Here is a 13,412-nt window from a genome sequence, read left to right as displayed (position 1 = left end):
TATCAAGATTCTAACACCGCAATCAATATATATACTAACCTCGAGAATAAGATTATTTTAAACTGTAATTATTGTAATAGCATTGGAAATAAGAAAAATCTGAGTTGCAGCACAGCTTTTATGAGAATGAAAGGCTCCTAACCGTTGCATAATATACATGAAGAAGAAAACAACAATTAATAACTAGCAGAATATACACAGGGAAGAAAAGAGCAATTAATAATTAGCATGGGGAACAAAAGAGCAATTAGTAAGTAATTAACATTGGGAATAAGATTAATTTAATGCAGTGTATAACTTCTATCATAATAAAACAATAGACAATCTTATGCTTCTAGCCGTTGCAAAATATACCAACATGAGGAATAAAAGAACAATTAATAAAACAATGCAATAGACAGCTTTTTTTTAGATAAATTTAAGGTGCAATCAATATATTAGCATTGGAAATAAGCTAAATCTAATGTGGTGTATAGCTTTTATGATAATAAGAAAAAGAATAGACATAATTAGCTTCTCTTTTTCTTTAATACTTCTAGCCGTTAGTGGGTTGATGGAGTCTGCTTTTATTAAGCAGTGGAAGGGTTTCTAATCCTAAAAAATCATATGGACAAATTATTAAAAATTTATCGATGAACCAAACAAAATATCATCACGAATTATGATCCAAAAATATGTTCCAAAGAAGTCTACCCCCAACGAACCGCAAACGATAGAATTAACGAATTGTGATGTCGTACCCGTTCTGCGAATCAAAGCGAACCGTGAATTAGGTAACACTGGGTAGGAGCAGGGTTTCAAATTACAAACCGAAAACGCGATAGCGGCCGTGATATTGCGGTAGCGCCGCAGTCCGAAACCGGTTTTCATGATTTTTTTGCAGTGGGTAACGGATTCACACCAATAGCGGTATGTCGCTCTCGCAATTTAACGGGTAACGGTGGATTGTGCCGATCACGGGACGCTATAAGCGTTATTCCAATTGTCATTCCAATTTCCAACCGCAATTTTTTTTGTTTCAAAAAATGAAAGGTTGGGGGAGTTGAGAGTAAAAGCAATTTTTTTTTCAGACAATGAAATTGGGGGAGGAGGAAGGGGGACGCAGAAAGGTCGGGAAGGGGGAGGGAGGTTGCTTTATTTCTTTTTTTTTTTTTTAATAATTTTTAAAGTATAATTTTAAAAGATATATTAATTTGACATCCCTCCCACTTTTAGAATTTATAATTTAATCCCTAGTTTAAAATGTAAACTTTAATTTTTATTTAATTTAGCCTTAATTTCAGTAATCTAAATTTCTGCAATTTAAATTTTACAATTTTATTTTAATTATATTTAATTTAGTCATTTTAGGGTAAGTTATGTGACATTTAAAAAAATTCACGACCGCGATACCCACAATGACTGTAATGACATCCGTTATGTCCGCAACCGTGATAAACGTGTTGCGACCGAAAACGTGACCGCGAACGCTATTTAAAACCCCTGGGTAGGAGTCTTCAAAGTGGTGGTGGAATTAGAAAGGAAGTACAAAAAGAGGGGGGCAAATATGCAAACATTGAGGAGTATAGTCTAACTTCAAGGAGAGGCTAGAAAAAAGAATAGCAGTCGAGTAAAAATACCTAAAAACTGACAACAAATCCATGGGCATGGAAAACTAGAAATGGTCAAAATACCAAAACATGTAGTGGTGTTAGGTTCCTAAGAAAAGAGAAAATAATCTCAGTGACCAAAAATCCCATATAATATACGATTTTAACCAACTTTTTCCGGATTTGCCAAAATGACCAACAAAATCGCAATGCGATCGCTAATTCGCAACGCGATCTCCATTATCGCAAATTCGCGTTGCATTTCGCGTTGCGATAGTTGGAAATCGCGTTGCGATGGTATATAGTGTCGTTGCGATTTTCCCAATTCGCAATGCGAATAAGTAAATCGCAACGCGAATTGGGAAAATCGCAATGCGATACTGACTATCGCAATGCGATACTTACTATCGCAATGCGATAATACAAAATCGCAACGAGATACTGACTTTCGCAACGCGATTCTGACTTTCGCAACGTGATTTACATAGCGCTATTCGTATTAACGCGTATTTTTTTTTAAATTCCAAACACGAATTTTTTCTTAATAAATCGGAAACTGAACCGTCCACAGTAATCGCAACTCATAACCTCAAACCCAAAATCACAACACTCAGTCCCATCTCCATCTCTCACTCTCTACGGCGAAATCTGTCACCGTCTCCGAAGATTTCCGTCCCCCATCGCCGGCGAAATCCCTCACAACCATTCACAGTCAAAAATCCCTCACAATCATTCAGAAATGGAAAATCAACCTCCGAGAGTTAGTTTTTTTTTATTTTTATTTTGAAATTTTTGCATTATTTTAGGTTTTTCATATTGAGATTGATGATAAGTTTACTGGTAATTTCAATAATAGATTAACCATTTCACTTAGATTTCTTATTAAATTCATGCGATTGCTGCCAATACTGCTAAACTGTTTAGCCTGTGAAGTTAGTATTTGTCTTTGTTTTGTCTTTTGGTTGAAGTAATGCAGAAGAAGAATAGTTTCGAGAATGAAAATCGCAACGCGGAAATAACTATCGCAACGAGAGAATCGCAACGCGAAATAAAAAACGCAACGCGAAACAAAAATCGCATTGCGATTTTCATTTCGCGTTGCGATTTTCATTTCGCGTTGCGATTTTCATTTCGCGGTTGCGATTTTCATTTCGCGTTGCGATTGTCTGATCGCGATAGTCATTTCGCGTTGCGATTCTCTCGTTGCGATTCTATCGTTGCGATAGTCATTTCCGCGTTGCGATTCTCATTATCTCGTTGCGATTTTTCATTTCAACCAAAAGATAAAAACAGTTTTGCAAATTTTAGTTTCAAGAATAAACTACTATTTATGTTTATTGTTTTGTTTTTGGTATATCTTGACAGTGTAGTTTTTGGTATATCTAACTTGGTATGTTTATTGTTTTGTAGAAATTTTTTTCGGCTTCATTGACATTAAGGAATAAAGTTAGCCTAGCCACTACAATTGCTTTGAAGCTTTCACCTGCACAAAGAAAATTGTTTGAAGAAACCTGCTTCGGGCCATGGCTGAGAGTACAGCATCCGAGTGGAGATGCTAGTTTGACCCATTTGTGGCTTCAGACCATGACTAGCGATCTACCCGACAGTATACAACGTGGTGAGGAAGAGATATGGTTTCATTTTCCACCGGCGTATACTTGTTTTGGGCGGAAGGAGTTCTGCTTAATCACTGGTCTACGATTCGGACACGATGATGTAGGCCGGTACACTCGTCATATCACCCGCCCATCATGGTTATCCAGGGTTTTTCCTGATGAGTCAATAGAGAAGCCGAACTTACATGTCGACGACATGAAGAAATTGTTTAATAAGAAAGATGGTTTTACTCGGATGAATGACGTCGATGTTGTCCGAGTATGCCTTCTACTACTTTTGCATGCCGACTTTTTAGGCAGAGAGGCCAGACAACCTATTCCTCAGGAGCTAATATTATTGGTAGAGGACCTAAATGCATGGAATCTGTTTCCGTGGGGTTCGTATATATGAAAATCTACCTGGACTAAGTTGTCGTCTGCCTTTGATGACCGCAAAAGTTTGCGGGGCGATGGGTCGAAATACACTTTGTCAGGCTTTGTTTGGGCCTTTAAGGTAAAAATTTCTATATAATGTTTTCAAAATTATAATTAATTATTTAACAATTACTAATGTTTGTTATTATATTGTTTGTAGATTTGGATATTCGAGGCCTTTCCCGCCATGAAGACATATGCAATAAAAACTTCAAATGATATTCCCAGGGCTATTTCCTGGAAGAGGAAACGTCTGTTGGATTGGGAAGACTTAATACCATATGCGACAATAAATAATGTAAGTTAACACAAATACTATCATATATAAACAAGTTATTAATAGTAGACGTTTAACTTTGTTTGAGTTTTTATATTTTTAGGAGGCCAACATTCCATTAATGAGACTGACACCCACGGAGGCTGAGCTTGCCACTGATTGGTGGCAAGCTAGTCAGCGTTTTCTTGATGGCACGAATGATGAGCAGCCTTCACTTCCTCCACTTCGAGAGCCATCACCTCACCTAGAGCCATCACCTGATCGACCCGACTATACACCTCTACAACGAGAGCCATCACCTATCCCGTCACATCATCGAGCCTCTTCTCCACCATCACCTCATGATAGGCGACCGGCAAAGATGCCACGACTTCTATCTCCCTATTCTCCACCTCCACGGGATGACTCAAGGGAGTTACGTGATGAGGTCAATGCCTTGCGTGAGGAGATCGGTACTCTACTTGATAACGATGGTGCATGGCGTGTGGAGGTGTCTACTTTACGTGGTGAGGTTGCCGCTCTACGTGAGATGGTAGTATCGTTGCAGAATGAGGTTTATACTCTACGCAACGAGGTAAGTTTAAGATTTTCCATATTTAACTTGATGATAAATTTACTCGTAATTTCACTTAAATTAACCATTTCACTTAGATTGCTTAGTAAATTTATTCGGTTGCTGCCAAAACTGCTAAACTTTTTACTTTAACACTGTGAAGTTAGTATTTGTCTTTGTTTTGTCTTTTGGTTGAAAGTTTGAAATATATTTATCTTTGTTTTCACTGTTTAAATATCATGTCTGTTTATTTACTGATATTTGTATTTAATTATTTAGTGGACCGATAAGGTGGATGCTTTACGTCGGGTTTTTCTTGCACGATAGAGTTCACGCATCAGACGGCGTGCACGTGCTATTAAGTCTCCGTATACCCCAATAGTGCGAATACACCGCAAGAAGAAGCCCGACTCGCCTGTCATCCCTCAAGAGTCCACTCCTATCGTTGAAGAGGCCCCTATCATTCCTCGAGAGTCCCCTCCCACCGTTCAAGAGGCCACTGTCATCGTTGAAGAGGTCCCTCCCACCATTCAAGAGCCCGATTCACATGGCGTCATATGTAGGATTCTTGAGAAACCCTCTGACGTGCCGGACATGATGGATTCAAGTTGGCTCTCGTATGAGCTACCGGCCAGTACCATACCGGTATCTGAAGAGGAGATGAAACAACTACCGGACACAATTCTGGATAACACCCTTTGGGCTAAGACCGCAGTTGATTTTTATCTACATGAGCGAAGCCAGGGGTGTTTCACTGACATATGTAAGCTCAATGATGATATCTATTTGTTGCTTGATCGGTCTTGGTGGGGCGTATTATTAGGGGTCAAAGACAATGGCTATTTCGATGGAGGGGTAAGTCTTATATTTTTCTTATATTTTCATTTGATTATTTTTTTGTAAATTTATGTAAGTTACTAATATATGTCTTTTTTTGTAAAACAGCATATCGATGCGTGGGTGTCACGTCTTCTAATAATTAGAAAACTTAAGGAAAATAAAAGAAATACACGATATACAATTATGCCGATGTCTTTTAACGTCGTTCACTTGAAGAATCAACGAGATGAATCATTTGCGTTGGGCAATGGACAAGCTAAACTTTATCCTGCATGGTGGGAGGTCGATAAGGTTAGTGTTTATTTTAGATTGAGTTTAAAGGTATTCATAAATAAGTGCGCAAATGAATGAATTATTACTTATGATTGCAGGTGTTTATCCCTGTTTTGGAACGTAACCATTGACTTCTCGTCGAGCTTCATATCCCATCCCTTAAGGCAATAGTATATGACAGCATGATAAATTACATATCATTGGCTGATTTAAGAGATATTATTAAGGGATGGAGCTCTTATTTGGCTAAATTCTTGGATGCGATAAATTATTGGACTCGTTCTGGAAACAAGAAGCCAAAGAAGCTCAATATTACAGTTAGCAGACGAGACTGCACCACAACAAACGAAAGGACCCAGAGGGGATTGTGGTCCCTCGTATGCTTGGCGTTGGACCGTTTGATCACAGGAAGTATAAAGTATCTACCTCCCACCGATATAGATAGAGCTGCAGTAGGCTTGTGGTTTCGACATTATATGGCTAGATCGATATACGAGACGCTGCCTACCTGCATCCGCGTTATAAAAATGTCCATAAACAATTGGTATGTTTATAGGCTTGTGGTTTGAAAATGTTTGGTTAAGTATCTAGAATTCAATAATTTGCTGTTTGTAGGTTTTAGATGTGTAGAAAGTGTTGTTTGAGCAAATGTTTGGTTTATGCAGGTTAATCTCAGAAGTGAGCTGCGTGAAAATGATGTATGGCTGCAAAAGTTGATTCAATAGTAGAAGTGTTATTTTCTCTAATAATTATTGCTTATTTTTTGATTGTTTAATTTATTTGTAAAAGGTGATTTGTAAAAGTTGATTTGTTTAATTGATGTTAACATAATTCTTATTTGTGCTTGTTTAATTGATTGAAATGTAATGGTTGATTTGTTGATTTCAATCTGCATTATGTTGAAGGCAAAAAGTACTATCGCAATGCGAAATGAAAATCGCAACGAGAGAATCGCAACACGAAATGAAAATCGCAACGCGAAATTAAATTCGCGTTGCGATTTTCATTTCGCATTGCGATTCCCTCGTTGCGATTTTCATTTCGCATTGCGAAATTAGCGTTGCGATTTTCATTTCGCATTGCGATTCTCTCGTTGCGATTTTCATTTCGCATTGCGATAGTAATTTCCGCGTTGCGATAGACATTAAGATGATTGCCTATTAAGTGATAACATCTGAACAGATCATAGCAATTTTCAAACTCAAGTTTACTAATACATGCCTAACTGAAATGTTAAAAGTTCACACATAAAATCTACATAATACAACGTTTGCATTTAAAAATCACCTAAGTTAACAGTCCCAAAGGTGAAGCCAATTGTGATTGGGATTTTAAAGATGATTGCGATTTTGATTGCCTTTTTCTTGACACCATATGAGCTTTGGATTTTGATGATGATCCATATTTTGGTAGAGGAAAAGATGATTGTGATGGCACTGGTGATCCACATGTAAACCTTGTATGACCACTTTCCTTGCACCGAATACATGTCGATCTCTTCTTCTCTTCACCCTTAGACGGTATACGATCGTGACTTTTTGGTCGGCCAGGTAGCCTTCTGTCCATGGTTGGTGGCAAAACTGTTTGTAAGTCATCTGGTATGTCCCACTCAGAAGGATGTGAAATAGGGTATACAATCTCGGCATAAGTCTGTCGATATACTTCTGTAGTGTAGCAATCCATAGCGTATGTGCTTGAATCATCTTGGTTAGATGAAGAGCAACTTTTATAACATGGCCCACGGATAACCAGATGTTTTCCATTTCATACAACTACACGTCCTTGCATTTAGATCGACAAGCCCATTAAGTTATTATCCAGTACTTCAAACAAAGTGTTTGAACATGGTTCAACTCTCCATGACGTTGACTTCACAACACGTTTCGTTATCTTTTTTTCAGTCCATGGTGTAACACGATGTTCCAATGTTCCTGTAAATTTAAATAAATAATACTTAGTAAAATATATGATAAGTTACGAATTCAAAGAAATAATACCTTCATGGTTTCTTTTCTTGTAGTACCACTGTTGAATAGAGGCTCGAAAAAACTCCATTAACATAGTAATGGGTAATTTCCGGGAATGACAACTTAGAGCGTTAATTGATTCTGCACTATTAGACGTCATGAAACCATATCTTGCTCCAAGTTGATGTACTCTTGACCATCTTTCAAACCCGACATCTTCTAGTGTTTGAGCACACTGAGGCAAAACACGTCTTAAACAGTTTATATGCTTATTGAAATCCACTTCCCGATAAGCCTTTACAGCCTTCCAGTATGTCCATTTGTGCTTTTTATACCAGCAGACCTTGATTTAGATTTCTATACAAATGAACACCACAAAGTCCATGAAAAGCATCTGGGAAACACCTTCTAACAGCGTTGTCAATTGAGTTTGCCCTATCGGATATGATTGTCAGATTGCTAATAGGACCTATGCAATCCCTAAGATGCCCCATAAACCATGTCCATGAATCAGAGGTTTCAGATTTGCCAACCCCGTAAGCTATTGGCAATATCCCATTGTTAGCATCCATGGCTACTGCTAATAAGTTTACTCCAAGGTATCGACCTTTCAAATGTGCTCCGTCAACTATAATAACTGGGCGCATGCAAGTAATAAACGAACGAATCTACAAAATAATATACACAAGAAATATAATCATTTAAATATGAAATGCATGTAACTAACAGAAATGAGTCAACATAATTATATTGATTTACTAACCGCAGCACCAATGGCAATAAACAGCAACTCAAAGCATCCATCTCTATCTGTTTTGATATGAGTTACCGACCCATGATTTTTCAGCTTTAAATTGTGACAATAAGCCGGCAGTTGGGCAAACGATGCTTCTGGCGACCCCCTCAACAATTCCAAGGCATAACATTTGGCTCTCCAAGCTTGAGAATATGATATACTAATCTTGAACCGAAAATTCATGTCAGTCATAATTTCATGTCCCCGATATACCCTGCCATTCAAAAACATTAACTCAGCCAGAAAACCACCCAACACCTTTTTGTTTGCCTGTCTATGGTGAGGAAAAACTTGGGTTCTTGAACATGTATGTTTATCAATAAAAGTCCAAACTTGAAACATTGCGCAATCTTTTATCCTCTTTGCAATCATACGCCACGTACAGTTTTTGTCAATCGTACACCTTGTTTCGAAACGATCTTTGCTTGATTTGTTAACTTTTAGTTGATAGCCATCTTCCACACATTTCGTATACAAAGCTATCTTCAAGTCTTCCTTTGTATCAAAACAATCATCTTTCTTGATACGAATAACTTTTGTGTAACAATCAACTGCTTTCTTTGCCAACTCTTCTTTCGGTAGCTGAAGTAATTCTGGCATATTCCAGTTATACTCCCGTGGCATTTTCTTTTCTTCGGGGACTTTTTCTTCTTCTTTTTCTTCTTCAGGATTATATGAATTACAGAATGGATGTTCAACATGTTCATTCACAGTCGTAACTTCCTCCTCATTATCATCAACAACATCTTCCTCGGCAACGGGTGTTTCATCATCAAAATTCGGGTATTGACCAATATCAAAATCATTACACGCAGGGTCTGTTTCTTTTTCTGAAACATCATCAAAATCCGTGTATTGACCAATATCAAAGTCCGGGTATTGACCAAGATCAAATTTCAAATACTGACTAGTACTCACAATTTTTTCTCTTGGTTCATCATCGTCTAATTGGTCAATACGAAAACCGGAATTTGGTGCTGAAAGTTGATTTGGATTTGCATTAGAGAAAGGCTGTGGGTTTTGAGACCCACTTAGTTGATTACTACCCGCTACTGACCCAACAACTACTTCTAGGTTCAACAACATACAATGTAACATCATCACTTGAAACATTAATGTAAGCAATGAATCGTTCAACATCTTCATTGTCGGTTAACAAATAAACTTTACCATTTCTCTGATAAGATAGCCTAAATCCACTTAGGGGCTCTAAATTCAATTTCTTTGAAACACGTAACATTAGGGTTTCATAAGTTAACTTCTTTAATGACAGTTTTAGTTGAAGATTCATGGGTAAAGGCATATATTGTAAAACACCATGAACATTCTCCCATGACCCTCCAAAACACAAATCTATCCAAACATGATCAACATTAGATGATTTCATGGTTGTAACTAAACAAACGAGATGCGAAACTAAGACATGTTGCCGGATGGGGAAGGATGTCGTTGGATATAGGAACGGATGTTGCCGGAGAGAGTGATAGATGGAGATGGAATGAGTTGCGATTTAGGGATTTAGGTTATGAGTTGTTGCTGCTGCGTATATATATACACAAAAAATTTGGCTTGCGAACTTTGAAACTCGCATTGCGATTCTGTATTATCTCGTTGCGAAAGTCAGAATCGCGTTGCGAAAGGCAATCATTTGACCATCGCAATGCGAAATGCAAATCGCAACGATAGAATCGCAATGCGAAATGAAAAAGGCAACGAGGATTAACATGCATAAACTTTTAACAATTATTGAATTCTAGGTACTTAACCAAACATTTTCAAACCAAAAGGAGTATATATGTTAACAAAACTTGCATTATGTGTATTTTATGTGTGCACTTTTAACATTTTCAGTTAGGCATGTATTAGTAACTTGAGTTTGAACATTGCTATGATATGTTCAGTTGTTATCACTTATTAGACATTCATTTGACTATCGCAACGCGAAAATGGCTATCGCAACGAGAAAATTGCAATGCGAAATGAAAATCGCATTGCGATTTTCTCGTTGCGATTTTCATTTCGCATTGCGATTTTCATTTCGCATTGCGATTTTCATTTCGCATTGCGATTTTCTCGTTGCGATAGCCATTTCGCGTTGCGATAGTCTATTTTGCCTTCAACATAAAGCAGATTGAAAATCAACAAATCAACTATTACATTTCAACACAAATTATGTACACATCAATTAAACAAATCAACATTTACAAATCATCTTTTACAAATCAATTAAACAATCAAAAAATAATAATAATTCTTATTTCTTCATCAATTATTGAATCAATGAATCAACAACTTTGTGACCCCATACATCCATTTCACGCAGCTCACTTAAGGATTAACCTGCAGAAACCAAACATTTGCTCAAACAAGACTTCCTACACATCTAAAACCTACAAACAGCAAATTATTGAATTCTAGGTACTTAACCAAACATTTTCAAACCAAAAGGAGTATATATGTTAACAAAACTTGCATTTGACTTACCAATTAACAATGGACACTTTCATAACGCGGATGCAGGTAGGCAGCGTCTCGAATATATTGCTCTAGCCATATAATGCCGAAACCACAAGCCTACTGCAGCTCTATCTCTATCGGTGGGAGGTAAAAACTCTGTGCTTCCCGTCGTCAAACGCGCCAAGCAAAGGCATACGAGAGGACCACAATCCCCTCTGGCTCCCGGCGATTACTGTGGCGCGGTCTCGTCTCTGACAACTGTGACATTGAACTTCTTTGGCTTCTTGTGTCCAGAATGACTCCATTACTTAATCTCATCCAAGAATTTAGCCAAATGAGAGCTCCATCCCTTGAAAATATCTCTCAAATCAGACAGTGATATGTAATTGATCATGCTGTCATACACTATTATCTTCAGGGATGGGAGCTGAAGTTGGACGAGAAGCCAGTGACGACGTTCCAAAACAGGGATAAACACCTGCGATTATAAGTAATAATTCATTTATTTGCGCACTTATTTATGAACACCTTTAAAAAATTTAAAAAATAAACACTAACCTTATCGACCTCCCACCATGCAGGATAAAGTTTAGCTTGTCCATTTCCCAACAAAAATGATTCATCTCGTTGATTCTTCAAGTGAACTGCGTGAAAAGCCATCGACATTATTGTATATAGCGAATTTTTTTTATTTTTCCTAAGCTTCCTTATTATTAGTAGACGTGACACCCACACATCGATATGTTGTTTTACAAAAAAATACATATATTAGTGAATTACATTAATTTTTAAACAAATTAATCAAAATCATATATAAGACAAATATAAGACTTACCTCCCCATCCAAATAGCCACTGTCTTCAACCCCTAATAGCACACCCCACCAAGACCGATCAAGCAACAAAAACATTTCATCGTTGAGTTTGCTGATGTCAGTGTAACACCCTTGGCTCCGCTCATGTAGATAAAAATCAACTGCGTTCTTAGCCCAAAGGGTATTATCCACAATTGTTTCCGGTAGTTGTCTCCTCTCCACTTCAGATACCGGAAGGGTACTAGCCGGTAACTCATACGAGAGCCAACTCTCATCCATTATGTTTGGAACCGGTGGGGGTTTCTCAATACTTCGATATATTACCCCATGTGAATCGGGCTCTAGAATGGTGGGAGGGACCTCTTCAACGATGACAGTGGCCTCTTGAACGGTGGGGGGGGAATCTTGAGGGAGAATAGGGGCCTCTTGAACGATTGGAGGGGACTCTTGAGGGATGATCGGTGAGTCGGGCTTCTTCTTGCGGAGTCTTCTCACCATTAGGGTGAACGGAGACGTAATAGCATGTCCACGCCGTCTGATGCGTGAACTCCGTCGTGCAAGGAAAACCCGACGTAAAGCATCCACCTTATCGGGCCGCTAAAAAAAATTAATACATAAATCAGTAAATAAACAGACATGATATTAAACAAAGACAAATATGTTTCAAACTATCATTGTATTCACCCAAATCGTTATTCTATCATAGTTCACAAAATCCTCAGATAACATTCCAGAAGTAAGCACTTATATAAACATTTAAAAGGACAACATATATAAACATTCCAGAAGAAGAATAGTTTACTTTCGCAACACGAAACTTAAAATCGCAACGCGAAATGACTATCGCAACGCGAAAATGGCTATCGCAATGCGAAATGAAAATCGCAACGACAAAATCGCAACGCGAAATGAAATCGCAACGACAAAATCGCAACGCGAAACACAAATCACATTGCGATTTTCATTTTGCATTGCGATTTTGTCGTTGCGATTTCATTTCGCATTGCGATTTTGTCGTTGCGATTTTCATTTCGCATTGCGATAGCCATTTCCGCGTTGCGATAGTCATTTTCGTGTTGCGAAAGTAAACTATTATTCTTCTGCAAATTGAAACTTGAATGGATTGCATTACTTCAACCAAAAGACAAAAACAAAACCAAAAACAAATACTAACAAAAACAGTTTAGCAGTATTGGCAGCAACCGAATGAATTACGAGTATGAAAAATCTTAAACTTACCTCGTTGCGTAGAGTATGAACCTCATTCTGCAACGATGCTACCATCTCACGTAGAGCGGCTACCTCACCGCGTAATGTAGACACCTCAACACGCCATGCACCATCGTCTTTGCGTAAAGTACCGACCTCCTCACGCAAGGCATTGACCTCATCACGTAACTCCCCTAACTCATCCCGTTGAGGTGGAGGTGGAGAACAGGGAGATAAACGTCGTGGCATCTTTGCCGGTCGCCTATCTTGCGGTGATGGTGGAGAAAAGGCTCGATGATGTGACAGAATAGGTGATGGCTGTCGTTGTGGAGGTGTATAGCCGGGTCGATCAGATGATGGCTCTGGGTGAGGTGATAGCTCTGGGCGAGGTGATGGCTCCCGAAGTGGAGGCTGCTCATCAACCGTTCCATTAAAAAAACGCTTACTAGCTTGCCACCAATCAGTGGCAAGCTCAGCTTCCGTGGGTGTCAGCCTCTGTAGAGGAGTGTTGGCCTCCTAACAATATAAAAGCTCAAACAAAGTTAAACGTGTACTAGTAATAACTTGTTTATAAACATATGGTAGTATTTATGTTAACTTACATTAT

Source organism: Hibiscus syriacus, unplaced genomic scaffold (assembly GCF_006381635.1).
Source record: "Hibiscus syriacus cultivar Baekdansim isolate YM2019G1 unplaced genomic scaffold, ASM638163v2 tig00002237_pilon, whole genome shotgun sequence".
Classification (NCBI taxonomy): Eukaryota; Viridiplantae; Streptophyta; class Magnoliopsida; order Malvales; family Malvaceae; genus Hibiscus; species Hibiscus syriacus.
The sequence above is the reverse complement of the archived record's forward strand: the minus strand, read 5'-3'. Positions refer to the sequence as shown.